Source organism: Canis lupus, chromosome 7 (genome assembly GCF_048164855.1).
Source record: "Canis lupus baileyi chromosome 7, mCanLup2.hap1, whole genome shotgun sequence".
In the NCBI taxonomy this organism is placed as follows: Eukaryota; Metazoa; Chordata; class Mammalia; order Carnivora; family Canidae; genus Canis; species Canis lupus.
Window position 1 is genome coordinate 3,644,558 of NC_132844.1, and position 15,089 is coordinate 3,659,646.

The 15,089-nt window shown below is 36.4% G+C and overlaps 1 long non-coding RNA gene and 2 pseudogenes across 2 annotated transcripts in view; 2 read left to right on the top strand and 1 right to left on the bottom strand.

The window, feature by feature from the left end:
• The first annotated feature begins 724 nt into the window (after positions 1 to 724).
• Positions 725 to 1,400, top strand: LOC140637399 (CWF19-like protein 1 pseudogene; annotated as a pseudogene).
• A 3,335-nt stretch (positions 1,401 to 4,735) lies between these two features.
• LOC140637400 (glutaredoxin-3 pseudogene) lies at positions 4,736 to 5,413 on the top strand (annotated as a pseudogene).
• Positions 5,414 to 12,474: 7,061 nt separating this feature from the next.
• Positions 12,475 to 15,089, bottom strand: part of LOC140636480 (uncharacterized) — a 36,932-nt gene continuing 34,317 nt past the window's right edge. For both annotated transcript variants that reach the window (XR_012033666.1, XR_012033665.1), the window contains one exon: positions 12,475 to 13,224. This is a non-coding gene — a long non-coding RNA (uncharacterized lncRNA). The remainder of the gene's footprint in view (positions 13,225 to 15,089) is intronic.

Below are 15,089 nucleotides of genomic sequence, written 5' to 3' on the forward strand. Positions count from 1 at the left end.
TAAATGTTTATATTAAGTTTTATGGTAAAGAGCAAAAGTCTCAGGAAAGTTTTAAAAATACCTAGGAGCTCTTGAATCAAGTCAGAAATCTTGCTTTATGAAGTTCTTGGCAAATTTCTTGTAAGAGCAACTGCTTATTGACTGTACATGATGTGCGTGCAGGGCTCTCCATGCACTTTCTCACTCAGTCCTCACAAACATTCTATGATATGGAGACTATTGTCATTCTGCAGACGAAGGGACAAAGACTAATTGTCTGAGGTCACAGCGGTGGTAAGTGAGAGAATTCCCACCCCAAGCCCCGTATCCTGATCTCCAAGCTCGGTCTTGGTCACCATGGGCTCTGTCCCAGTCGGCGCTGGTTGGATGAGGCTTCATTATGTGTTATTCATAATCACCTTTCTGAGCAGATGGCCGTCTCCCACTTCCACAAAGCTGGCTCAGAATAATGATGGTTAAAATTAAATAGGTGTTTTATATCCAACCCACACACAGAAGATGAAATCATTCCTGCTTCTGTGACCAATGATCTTTTAAAGGCTATATGTACATTTTTATCTCTTTAATCATCTGTAAGCACTGTGCTGTTCTATAAGATGGCTAAGGGGATGGGCAGATTGAAGCAGAAAGGAAAGCATCCATCTACAGGCAGCAGCATCTCTGCACCCAAAGCGCCTCCAAACTTCCTTCGCCTCCAGAACCTTGCTGGTTGCAAAAACAGAAAATGGAAAAGCATTTGGTGGTCAACATTGACACACATCGCTACCTTCCTCTGGTCAACGGAGACTTAGCTGATGACCATGTCCACACCCTGCCCATCAGACACTACCAGTCCGTGATGGAGCTTTCAGCAAGATGGTGGAAGAGGTGGAAAATGGTTCTACACTAAGATGGTTCTTTAAGAGTCAAGGGAAATGATGTGTTCTATTTTAGAGAAATTGTAAGATTTATCACATCCAGCCACAGGTCATTTTTGTGCAACTCAGCCACTGCTCTGCTAATGACATTAAAGATGCCTTCATCCCCCAGGTGCAGGAACCACACATAGAGCTAGCTGTTGGAAATCCAGAGCACTCTGACATCAAGCCCGTTGTGCAGCCAAGAGTGACATTTTTTTATGTTGAAATTGACGGAGGATCAAAAAAAAAAGGAACTTGACAGAGGAAAGAAGCTTTCCTACACAATTAAAAAAAAAAATGTTTCCCTTGCAGTTAAAAAAGGAGGTCTTGGCCAGTGAAGCCATTCTTAATATTCCTGACTGGTCTGAATGGAGGCAGTGCCAGATGAGCAAGGAAGAGGCAACCCTGGCCCACAGTTTCTAGAGAAACGTTGAGCCCTTAGACTTCATTCCGGATGACTCAGCACAGGGGAAGGCGCTTTATGAACTTCACGGGAAGTAGTGGCCACCTGTTTGTAAATAAGCTAGTCTCTCAGGAACCCCTGTAGAAACGACCTGCAGCCAAGAGGCCTGATGCTGAATTTTTTGGTAAAAAAAAAAAAAAAAAAAAAATCACATTCTGGGACGCAAATCATATGTTAAAAGCATGTCTGTCATCCAGATTGTGTTTACCAACATTTTCAAAAAAGGATTTAAATTATCAAATAAAAGCCAAATGCTTGTCCATGAAAAAAAATTACATCATGAGTAGGGGCAACACGAATTCTGCTGCTTTTGCTTTAGACCAAATTAGGCAAGTATCTGGTTGGCTGATTATTTGTTAATTCAATTCATTAATTTACTTATTTATTTATTACTGATACACTTTTATAGGATGTGTGTGTGTATGTGTGCTTGTAAGGAAGAGTGTAGCATGCTACCACAGAACCCTTCTCAAAACTGTATAAGCCAATGGCATTCTAGAATCTTATTTTTAACAGGTATCAGTACTCAGAATAATAATATATGCTACTATATAGGCTATAATAGTAATATTAGTATATATGCTACATAGTAATCGAATTTAATCCTTAGTATTCCTTTGTAATGCTACCCAGGTTATGCTGAACATGTTTCTTGAAGAAATATGCCTCAAAAAAAAAAAAAAACCCACAAAAAACAACAAAAAAAAGTAAAAAGAAGAGTATCATTCTTCCACTACATGAAAACATATTTTCTATCTGTGGGACGAGCATGGCATTGAGTAAAGGGCACTTGTCAGAGATTTAGGTGTCCCACCTGTGCTCCTTTTTTATTCTGTAACCTTGAACATGTTACTTACCCTCCTTTGTTCACAGCCGTTTCTCCATAAAGAGAGGCAACTACTTCCTGCTTTTTTTACCTCAAACACAAGTGAGGTAGGAAAATGTAAAATGAGGTGATTGGGGCTGATATACTTTGTAAATGAAAATGATATACAAATTTAAGTCATAAAAATTCTCCTGAGTTTTTCTGTGCTGGTCTAGATACACACTCATGTACTGTAAATGCTTTCATATATGGACAGAAAAACACACACACAGGCCTGAGAAACAAGTGCCATGCCATGTATATGATGCACACTTATATGTTAGAATGCATGGATCATGAGCGGCGTTGGAGGGGTCAGGAAATAAGACCCAAAGTAGGGTAGACTGGAGCACTTGGCCTGGCTTCTATCTTACTGGTCACCTCTCTTACTATGTTGTTAAATAGCAGAGGAAGGAGAATGGTGTGCCATTTCTCCACTGCTAGGAAAGGCATATATGGCAGAAAATCAAATTAAATGATCAAATTATATTGTGGTCCCTAAAGATTGTTCTCATTGAGATGAAGGGGAAAAACTCGCCATTTCATTTCAATTCAGAAGAATAGGGGACAATACATTTCACGTAAATCAGAAAAAGAACTTCATCATAATTGACTTCTAGAAAAATAAGAAATGTGAAAATTATCATAAAGAACAGAACTGAGTTCACTATTATCTTAAATAATAATTCTCTACACAAGATGATTCTACTACTGAAAATTAGAGAAATAGGACACTTTTGACCTGGAGGATTTAATTCCAGCTACTTTACTTTCCTTTTTACCCAAAACAAAAACTTAAAATGCCATGCCCTGCGGTTGAATTATTGGACTATCTCTTCTGTAACTATTGTCAAACAACTTTATCATTACTAATTTTGCTTTTTTATTGTTAAGCTTATTTCTTTTTTTTAAGATTTTTTTATTTACTTATTCATGAGACATGAGAGACACAGAGAGAGAGAGAGAGAGGCAAAGACACAGGCAGAGGGAGAAACAGTCTCCATGCAGGGAGCCCGATGCGGGACTTATTTCTAAATTTTAATTACAGTATAGTTAACATAGTGTTATATTAATTTTAAATGTACAATATAGTGTTTCAACAATTCCACACACTACTCAGTGCTCACCATGATAAGTGAACTCTTAACCCCCATCACCGATTCACCCTTCTCCATCCACCTCCCTCTGGTAACCACCAGTTTGTTCTCCATAATTAAGAGTTTGATTTTTTTTTTGTCCCTTTTTTCCTCTGTTCATTTGTTTTTTTCCTTAAATTCCACAATATGAGTGAAATCATAAGGTATTTATCTTTTTCTGACTATTCCACTTGGCATAATACTCTCTAGCTCCACCGGTGTCATTGCAGGTGGCAAAATTTCAACATGTTTTACGGTTGGGTAATATTCCATTGTATATACATATTACCTCTCCTTTATCCATTCATTGATCGATGGACACTTGGGCTGCTTCTGTAATTTGGCTGTTGTAAATAAAGCTGCAGTAAACCTAATTCTTTTTGAATTAATGTTTCATATTCTTTGGGTAAATACTCAGTAGTATAATTACTGGATCATACGGTAATTGTATTTTTAACTTTTTGAGGAACCTCCATTCAGTCTTTCACAGTGGCTGCACCAGTTTGCACTCAACAGTGTGAGGGTTTATTTTTCTCCACATCCTCATCAACATTTGTTTCTTGTGTCTTTGGTTCTAGCCATTGTGATAGGTTTGAGGTAATGTCGCATGGTGGTTTTGATTTGCATTTCCCTGATAATTAATGATTTGGGGGATCTTTACATGTGTCTGTTGGCCATCTGTATGTCTTCTTTGGATAATTTTGCTTGTCTTCTAGTTTTCTTTTTAGACATGCCAGAGATCAGTTTTACTAATTGTCTTTATTTTAGGAACTATTTTAAGGAAAATTTCAATCTACTCAATTTTATGTTGATCTTTTTTTTTTATTTTTATTTATTTATTCATGAAAGACACAGAGAGAGAGAGGCAGAGACACAGGCAGAGGGAGAAGCAGGTTCCAAGCAGGGAGCCTGATGTGGGACTCAATCCTGGGTTCCCAGGATCACGCCCCGGGCTGAAGGCGGCGCTAAACCGTTGAGCCACCCAGGCTGCCCTTATGTTGGTCTTAATTTTCTTCTTGATTCCCTTAAAGTTTTTAGTTATTCTTTTTCCTAAATTCTGAAATAAAGTATGTCACACAGTGAATAAAGGGCATGGGATCAGAAAAAAAGCTGTCTGTGAATAGACTTAACACCTTGGACTTCAGAACATCTTTCATGCCTAATGGAGAAACACATAGTTAAATAGATTTGCCTACATGTAAACGATAGCTACTGATTTGGAAGTGCGGATTATCATATTTTATCTTGGTATATGTCCTAAAGTGGCAGAGGTTTGCATTTTCCTTTTGTAATCAGCCGAAATTTATATCATGAATAAAAACTGACAAACTTCTGTGCAAAATAACATTATTATTTGGTGCACATGCCCGAGTTGACCAGGACAGTTCAGTGACATGAATCTAGCGGCTCCTTCCCACCCAGTGGTAACAAGCATTCTAAAGAGGATTCCAGCCTTTGCCTGAAGAAATGAACTCCTGTTGCATGTTATTTATGAAGGCAACTCCTCAAGAGCCCCCGCTGGGGTTTCAGCAAGCACGTGGTAGGAATTCTTAACAAGCATAACATGCAGTGTAGCAGTTTTGATATCTTCTCAGGTGAAGAAGTTTTAGGGCCTCAAAACCTATTCCAATTGGCCCACCTCTACCCAGCTCTAGGTTTCTGGAGCGCTCATAGGAGGATTTGATATAATTAAGGTGCTGGAAGCATCTGACAAACTAGATACAATTTGCCCCAAAGCTCCCAAATTAAAGGAAAGCTTCTAAGTACTGACAAATAAAGCTTCGGTGATGAGCTTTATAGAAGGAAACTAAGAGGAATCAAAATGTGGATTCTGCAAACAAATTCTGGAAGTACGAAAAGTAATGGTGTTGAATATGAGACGTTTGATGTACTGGAGGATGAAGAAGTTCGGCAGGGGTTAAAAGCTGACTCGAATCAGCCCACATACCCTCTGCTGTCTTCTAAAGGGGAGCCTGTTGGAGGTGTGGATAGTGCTGAGGAACTGAAAGACAATGGCGAGTTCCCACCAGTAATGAGAGGAGAGAAGTAGTGAATGTTATGCTGGGGGCCCCGCTGTGGCAGGAAATATTTCCATCACAGTGGGGCTACTCCTGACTTAGTTCTCAGGGGGAGCAGGGGCAGAGACTACTTCCTACCCACTTATGCTCAGTGTATTTCATAAATTTGTGCTAAATACATGTGTGTTTTGTGTATTTTCACCGAACGCAGATTGCAACAAACATCTTCAAATCCAATTAAAAATACTTTGTGTAAAAAAAATAATGATCTAAAATAAAATAGGAAATTAAAGTCTGTGTATCAGTTATCTACTGTGACATTTCAAAGGAATTAAAACTGAGGCTAAGATATTTACTTGTTCATAATTCTGCAATTTGGCTGCCCTCCATTCAATAGTTTTCCTGCTTGTCTCTCTTAGAGTCACTCATGTGGCTGCTGGCATTGAGATCTCTTCTGGGAATGGATGGTCCAAAATGGCTTTACTCATGTGTCTTGTGTCTATCCAGGACAGCCACTCAAGGTACCTCAACTTTTCTATTCACAAGGACTCCAAATTTTCCTATAGGAAATTTTCCTATAGGTAAAAGCAGGTATTTTAAGGCCTCTTAGGCCCAGGCCTACAAATCACACAGTCACTTGTACCATTCTACTGGTCAAATCAAGGCACAGCCCACCCAGATCCAAGAGGCAGGAAGATGGATTCCACCCCTTGACGAGGGCTGAGAAATTCACATTGTTAAGGGACATGAGTGCAGAGAGGTATGACTCACTGGACGGTCTTATTGTAATAAAACTATTTATTCTTCCAGAATAATGATTATAACAGCAGCTAATATGTACTGAGAAATTTATGTGTCTAACAACTGTTAACATATTAATTTTCAAACAACTCTCTGAGAGAGGTTCAATTATTTTCACAATTTTACAAATGAGGAAACAAGACCACATGGACATAAATGTATTAAAATTGTTTCAGTAATTAAATATCAGGAATATGATCTCAATGTAGAAGCAGACAGACATAATTAGAACAAAACAGAAAGTCCAGAGTTAGGCTCAACTATATGTGGGAATTCAATCTAATATAAAGCAGGCATTTCAAATTACTAAGATAAAATAATTTGAAATTACTAAAATACTAAATTACCGTGCAACAAATTATTATCTGATAATTGTTTAATTACATAGATCACGAACAAAATGAGCCATTTGCAAAAAGTTAACATTTGATATACATCTCATTCACACGAAAATGAATGCAAATAGAGTGAATGTGTAACTCTGTAAATGTTAATCCTGTAGAAGTACTGATATAAGGTATAAGTAAATATAGGGGAGTGACTGAGCACATTTAAATCACAAAATCTTAGGGTAAGACTGGCTGTGAAAACCAGAAAGTCAAAAAATATTATAGATTTTTATTATATAACAATAAGCTAAGACTCCTTAAAGACTTCTAAGTCATAATCTGTTTTTCAACTATTATAACACTTGACATTCATACAATTTCTATGAGGTAATTACTGGCATTAAAGCACACTTAACATCTGAGGAAAGTGAAGCATACAGTTACTCACTATACTTATATAGCTCTTAAGGAAACAAGGTAAAATTAGAACCTTAGCATTCTGACTCCATAACCTGTGCCCTGCCATAAAAATAATTTTTAAAGATTAATTTATTTATTGGAGGGGAGCAGATGGAAAGGGAGAGAATCTCAAGAAGACTCCACTAAGCACAGAGCCCAAAACGGGGCTGGCTCTTGGGACCCATCAGATCCCAACCTGAGTTGGAACCAAGAGTCAGATGCTCAACCAACTGAGCCACCCAGGTGCCCCCAAAAACTAAAATATGTTTAAGTAAAAGGCCAATAAAAGGAAATATATGTTATAAAGTACAAGTCTTGAAATAGGAAATGGATTTAAAATGGAGATAACAAGACACCTGGGTGGCTCAGTGGTTGAGCGTCTGCCTTCAGCTCAGGTGGTGATCCCCGGGGTCCTGGGATCAAGGCCCACATCGGGACTCCTGCAGGGAGCCTGTTTCTCCCTCTGCCTGTGTCTCTGCCTCTCTCTGTGTGTCTCTCATGAATAAATAAATAAAATCTTTTAAAAATAATAAAATAAAATGGAAATAGTATAAAAGATAATACAGCAAATGAAAAGAACCTAACAAACAAACAAATACAAATAAGCTAAGAATAGAAAAGGGAAATTCACACAGAAAAAGAGACACAAAGATTCAATAGAAACAAGAAAACATGTTTGAAATCACTAGTAATAAAGTAAGTGCAAGCAAAAGTAAAGATTATCAATGCCAGTTATTAGTCTGGGAAACCAGAAAGTGGTGAATGATGCTCAGATCTTACAAAAATACAAAGAAATAGCTACCCATATGCATTGATGTAGGGATTGTACATTAGAGGATGAAATAAGAAATATTCCCCAAATCAGAATGACCACACCCTGAAAACTGTGATATTTCTCAAAGAAATTTATGCGAAGGATATGCCTAAACAAATGTGCTCAGGTGCACATTTATCAAATTGTTGTTTATAGAAAGAAAAAAGGAGGAAGCCATCTTAAAAGTCCTCAATAAGGGAGGGCAATAAATTTTAGAATAACCATGTCATAAAACAGAGTCTGGTGCAGGCATTAAAATGGCTGATGTAAATCTATTCACACTGACACTGAAATACCCACTACCTTGTTGAAAGATGGCAGGTTGTAAAGCATTCTGTAATGTGTGGTCCCCTTAATATAAAATTGCATAGTAATACAGTAAGAGAGCATGAAAAGACAGTCACATTGGGGTTAATAGTAGCTGGAATTCATAATAGTTGTAGTTGAAATACCACAGGAGTTGATTTTTATTCTTTATTTCTCCATGTATTATTTGACTTTTTTTTTTTTTTTTATGAGAAGCATTCTCTTTGTAAAGCAGAAAGTGTGGCTTTCTGGATGTGACAGTGTGAAGATATTGGAGAATCCCTTCCCCCAAAAACAAATATAAAACTGGACAAATTTGTGAAAAACAAACACTTTAGGGCTGTAAAAACAATAACAACAAACTTGAGCTCCTGTATATAGGAAAAATGGCTTTGTGCAAGAACAGCGGGAATCTGGCTGCAGCCTTCTTTCCCTTACACGTTTCCTATACACACATGCACAAGCACACACGCACACACACTCCCAATCAGTTGACATGGTAATTTTATAAGGGTGAAGCTGGCCAGGAAAACCTGCAGCCCTGCTGACTGGAGCACAGGATAATGACTCAGGTATGGCAGTGTTGTCAAGGAAAACAGTAAACTCACTAGGTAATGAGCCGGGAAAACCTTATGCTCTACCAACCTGAGCTTGTAATCTCAACTGAAGGGAAGCCCTAAAAATCAAAGAGCCATAGACTATAACAGGCAAAAATTGTAGCACTGTATTACTGGGTTCATACCACAGACAGATAGACTTGTAGCACAAGGTAGGGAGAAGTTGTCATATTTTACTGGAATTAAGTCAATATTTAGCCTCACCTAGCTTGTGATAGTTATTGAATCTAGTATCCTTAGAGTAACCACTAAGAGAAAAGCTCAAAAATGTGGCGTTAAAGAAATAAAAATGAAAGAGGAGACATTACTATCAACCTCAGAGAAATAAAAAAGATTTGTAAAGGAATACTCTGAACAACCATATGCCAACAAAGTACATAAATTGGATGAAACTGACAAAATCCAGAAAGCACAAAAGCAACCAAAACTGTCTCAAAAAGGATATCTAGGGGCACCTGGGTGGATCAGCAGTTGAGCATCTGCCTTTGGACCAGGGCGTGATCCCAGGGTCCTGGGATCAAGTCCCACATCAGGCTGCCCCAGGAAGCCTGCTTCTCCCTCTGCCTATGTCTCTGCCTCTCTCTGTGTGTGTCTCTCATGAATAAATGAATAAAATCTTTTAAAAAAAAGGATATCTAAATAGACCTATAAAAGTAAAGATTTTGAAAAAGTAAATTAAAAACTCCCTAGAAAGAAGAGCCCAGGCCTAGATGCCTTCCCTGGTGAATTCTACAAAACATTTAAAGAATTAATGGCAATTCTTTACAAATTCTTCCAATAGGGATTACTTTTCAACTCACTCTGTATAGTCAATATTAACCTAATACCAAAATCAGAAAAAGATATCACAAGAAAGAAACCTATAGACTAACAAATCTTATAATGTTACATAAGAAAACCCTCAGTAAAAAAACTAATAACCCGAATCCATCAACCTACAAAAAGGACTATATGCTGGGATGCCTGAGTGGCTCAGTCAGTCAAGCATCTGCCTTCAGCTCAGGTCATGATCCCAGGAGCCTGGGATCAAGTCAATGTCCGACTCCCTGCTCAGCCAGGAGTCTGCTTCTCCCTCTCCCTCTGCCCCGCCACCCACTCGTGCTCTCTCTCTAACAAATAACTAAAATCTTAAAATAAATAAAATAAAAGGACTACATAACTAATGGAATTCATTCCAGGAATGCAAGGCTCGACATGCTAAAACTGATTAGTGTAATACATCACAACAGACATCACAACAAAAATCACATGATGGTCTCAATTGATGTAGATAAATCATTTGGCAAAACTTAACATCCTTCCTGATAAAAATACTCACAAAGTAGGAATAGAAGAGAATTTCCTTAGCCTGATTAAAGGCATATATGAAAAACCCATAGCTAACATCGTGCTTAACGGTGAAAGATTAAATGCATTTTTCCTAAGACCAGAAACAATACAAAGATATTCACTCTTACCAGATGAGGCAAATCTCTGCAGACAGAAAGTGGAACAATGATTGCCTAGAGGTGGGTCAGGGAGAGATTGAGGGGAAAATGGGAAGTGTCTGCTAGTAAGTATTGGGGTTCTTTGATGGTGATGAAAGTATTCTAAAACTTACTGTGGTGAGGGCTGCCCAACTCTGTGAATACCCTAAAAATTATTGAATTGCATATTTTAAATAGATGAAATGTAGCATATATGAATTATATCCTAATAAACTGGTTACTTTTTAGAAGGAAAAAATGAAATAAGATACTAAAATATTGATTCAATACAAAAACTTTAGTAAAGGAAGAAGACCAAAGGGACAAAAAAAGACATGAGACATATTGAAAATAAAGTGCAAAATAGTAGAGATAAAACCAACTATATCCATGTCTTTTCAAGTGAATGGACTAAACACTAATGAAAAGGCAGAGATTGTCAGACAATTAAAAAACAAGATCCAACTCTGTGTTGTCTACAAGTGACCCAATTTGGATTTAAAGACACAACGAAGTTGAAAGTAAAAGGATGAGGAAAGATATACTATATATACAGGAGCCATAAAAGAGTCGGGGTGGCTATACTAATATCAGGCAAAATAGAGCTTAAGACAAAACATATTATGAGTGACAGAGAAGGACATCTTATGATTCAAAAGTCAATATATAAGGAAGTTATAAATGTACACACACCTAATATTAGAGTTTCCTAATACACGAATCAAATGCAGACAGAACTAAAAGGAGAAACTGACAGTCCAACGATTATAGGTGATTTCAATACCCTACTTCTCACAATTGATAGAAATGAGAAGAAAATTAATACTGATATAAAAGACTTGAAAACTATCAAACAACCTAACCTGGCGTTTATAGAATTCTCCTCCCCCAAAACAGCAGAATACATATTCTTTGCAAGAATAAACAGAACATTCCCCAGGATAGACCATGGTCTCAGCCATACAATAAATCTCAGTGAATTTAAAAGAATTGAAATCATATAAAATATGTTCATCAAGCACAATGAAATTGAATTAAAAAGGAACAATAGAAAAAAATTGAGATATCTCAAGTATTTGGAAGTTGAACATCTGTAAGTAATCCAAAGCTCAAATCAGTAACCACAGGGAAAATAAGAAAATCTTTAATTACTTGAAAAAGAAAATATGACCTAAAAATCGAGGAAGGCAGCTAGAGAAATGCTGAGAGGGAAATTTAGTGGTTTGAACACTTATATTAGAAAAAAAGATAGAGGGGGGCCTGGGTGGTCCAGTAGGTTAAGTGACTGCCTTCAGTCCAGGTCATGATCCTAGGGTCCCAGGATTGAGACCCCCAATCTTCTTCTCCTCCTCTCTTTGCCCCTTATGCCCACTTATGCTCTCTTTCTCTCTGACTCACTCTCTCTCTCAAATAAGTGACAAATTTTTTAAAAAGGAAAAATAGATCTAAAAAATTATCTAAGATCCTACCACAAGAAAAAAGAAGAGATAAACCCAAATTAAATAGAAAGAAGGAAAAAATAAAGCCCAGTGCTGAAATCAATAAATCAGAAAAATATAAAACCAACAAAGATGACCAATAGAACCAAAAGTTGATTCTTTGAAAAGTCAATAAAATTGGTAAACTGAAGTGTGAGAATGACAAAGAAAAAAGAGAGAGAAGATACAAATCAATAAAATCAGGAATGAGAGACTGGGCATCAGTAATTTGCCTACAGAAATTAGGCAAGGATTCTTGAATTTCTTGAATTATTACAAGAAAATATTATACTCTTTTTATGCTAACAAATTAAATGACTTAGATAACATGGATAAACTGATACAAATATGCCCATTACCAAGAAACTCAAGGAGGAACAGGAAATCTGTATAGATCTATAAATAAGTAAAGAAATTAAATTAACGATTAAAAATCTTCTGATACACAAAAATCTAGATGATTTCACTATTCTACCTAATATTTAAGGAAGAAAAGATAGTAGCTCTACTCAGACTTTATCAGGGGGTAAAGAAAGTTTTCAAGTCACCCTGAGGCCAATATTACTCTGATACCAAAATCAAAGATATCAAATGAAAAGAAAACTGTAAACCAATGCCCTAAATAAATATAGATACAAAAATCCTTAACAAAATATTAGCAAAGGTAACCAACATATCAAAAGAATTATATACCACATCCAAGTGGGATTTACCAAAGTCATACAAAGTTGCTTGTATTCAAATATGTAATTCACAGTATCAATAGAAAAAAGGACAAAAGTCATTTCAATAGAATCAGAATAGCATTTTAAAAAATCCAGTATCCATTTATTTTGAAAAAAATATTTCAATAAACTTGGAATAGAAGAGAATTTCCTCTAGCTCAAAAAGGGCATTGAGAAAAACCTAAAATTCACATCATGCTTAAGAGTAAAAGCTTAAGTAATCTCACACTTAAATCAGGAACAAGGCCAAAATATTTATTATCATGACTTCTATTCAATCCTGTGCTAGATATTCTAGACAGTATAATCAGGCCATAAAAATAAATTAAAAGCATATATTGGAAAAAAGAAATAAAGCTCATCATATGCAAACAACATGATTCTGTGTATAGAAAATCTTAAGGAAGCTGCAAAAGCCAAAGCAAAACAAAACAATAATCTATAATTAATAAACAAGTTTGAAAGGTCATAGGGTACAAAATCAAAATTTGAAGGCCAATTATTTTTCTTAATACAGCAACAATCAAAATTTTAAATTAAGGAACCAGTTTTATTCACAGTAGCATCCAAAAGAAATACTAAGAAATAATCTAACAAAAGACATGAAAAACCTGTACAAAGCAACCTATAAAAGATTGCTGAGAGAAATTAAAGTAGATCTCTAACAAAATGGAAAGCTATTCTGCATTCATAGATCATACGACTTAATTTTTTAAGATGTCTCTTCTCCCCAAATCGATGTTTATATTTAATCCAATCTCCATTAAAATTCCTGTAGTCTTTATGTTTGTTTGTTTGTTTGGAAAAAATGGGCAAGGTGATCCAATATAAATGGCAATGCAAAGGACCTAGAACATCAACAAAAAAAAACTTTGGTAAAGAAGGACAGAGTTGGAAGACTTACACTACCCAACTTGGAAACTTTCTATGAAAGTACAACAATTAAGATAGTGCACTTTTGTTAAAGAAGATCAGAACAGAAGGTCCCAGGGCACCTGGCTGGCTCAGTTGGTGGAGCGTGCAACTCTTGATCTCTGTGTTTGTGGGTTCAAACCCCATGCTGGGTGTAGAGATTACTTAAAAATAAAATCTTAAGGAAAAAAGAAATTAAAAAGAAAGAGTAGAAAGTTCCCAAATAAATGCTTGCATTGATGGTCAATTATTTTATTTCATTTTCTGGGCAACAGTATTTATGCACATTTACCTGGTAATATTAACTTTTCTCAAAAGCCTAGAAATTTTTGTTTGTTTTAGAGTAGTTTTAGATTCAGAAATAGTAGAGAGAGTTTCGGTGTACTCTGCAGCCGGTTCCCCGTATTGTTAACATCTTACTTTATCATGGCACACCTGTCACAACTAGTGAATCAGTATTATTAGTGCAAAGTTATTAGCTAAAATCCATACTTTATTTGAATTCCCTTCCAGGATCCCATCCAGGATACCACATTATATTTAGTCCTCTTGTTTCCCTAGGCTTCTCTAGACTGTGATTGTTTGTCAAACTTCCCTAATTTTTTTATGATTTCGACAGTTTTGAGGATTGCTAGTCGGGTATTTTGTAGAGTATCCCTCACATTGAGATTTTCTAATGTTTTTCTCATGTTTAGACTGTGGTTATGCCTGTTGGGGAAGAAAGACCCCAAAGGTAAAGTGTTTTTCTTATCACATCATATCAAGGATATATGTTATCAACATGACATTGCTGAGGATTTTGACTTTGATCACCTGGTTGTAGTAATTCTTGTCAGATTATTCTAGAGTAAAGTTACTCCTTGGTCCCTCTCCAACTACTATACTGTTTGGGAGGGAGTCACTATGCACAACCCTCACTTAAGGGGTAGGGAGTTATGCACCTCCTTGAGGATGTTATTTCCACATAAATCATTCATAATTCCTTAGTATGGGATATTTGTCTCCTCTTCCTCTTGTATTTATTTATTTGGTCATTTATTTATATCAGTATGAACTCATGAGCATTTACTTTATACCTTGGGTTATAATCTGATACTACTTTATTTATTTTGTTCATTAAATCTTTCCAGCTTTGCCCGCTGGGAGCTTTTCACATTGTCTCCTGTGTCACTTTGACACATTCCTAACATTTTGTCTTTTAAGTACTTTCTTACTTTCCCACAAGATCTCTGGGTCCATCTTAAATTTTCCCTGATCCAGCCCTGGAATCTGCCATTTCTCCAAGGAGCCCTTGTTCCTTTCACTGGAGAATGATATTAAAAACCAAAATCTAGATGCCAATCTGCATGCTGCTTGTAGGATGACATTGTTCCTAGACCCTCTCAGAGGACAGAGCCATATATGTGTATATAGTATATATATGTGTGCGTGTGTGCATATACTAACCAATGTACACACATATCTATAATTATACATAGATACAGCTAAAATGGTATAATGTAATATAAATGAGATAGATGATAGATAGATGATGATAGATAGATAGATGATAGATAGATAGATGGTACATCGATCTATCCACCCATCAGTATCTATATTAAGGTAAATATGTTTATACTGATACAGTGTCTCCATCACTAATTGGGTATCACATGGTTTGTTCTAACCTTCCTCCCTAACTGCAATAATCAGCTGATTTTCAAAAAAGGTGCCAGGACAATTCAGTGGGGGAAATGAGTCATTTCAACACATGATGCTGGAACAATTAGATATCCACAGGAAAAATATTTAAAAACAAACT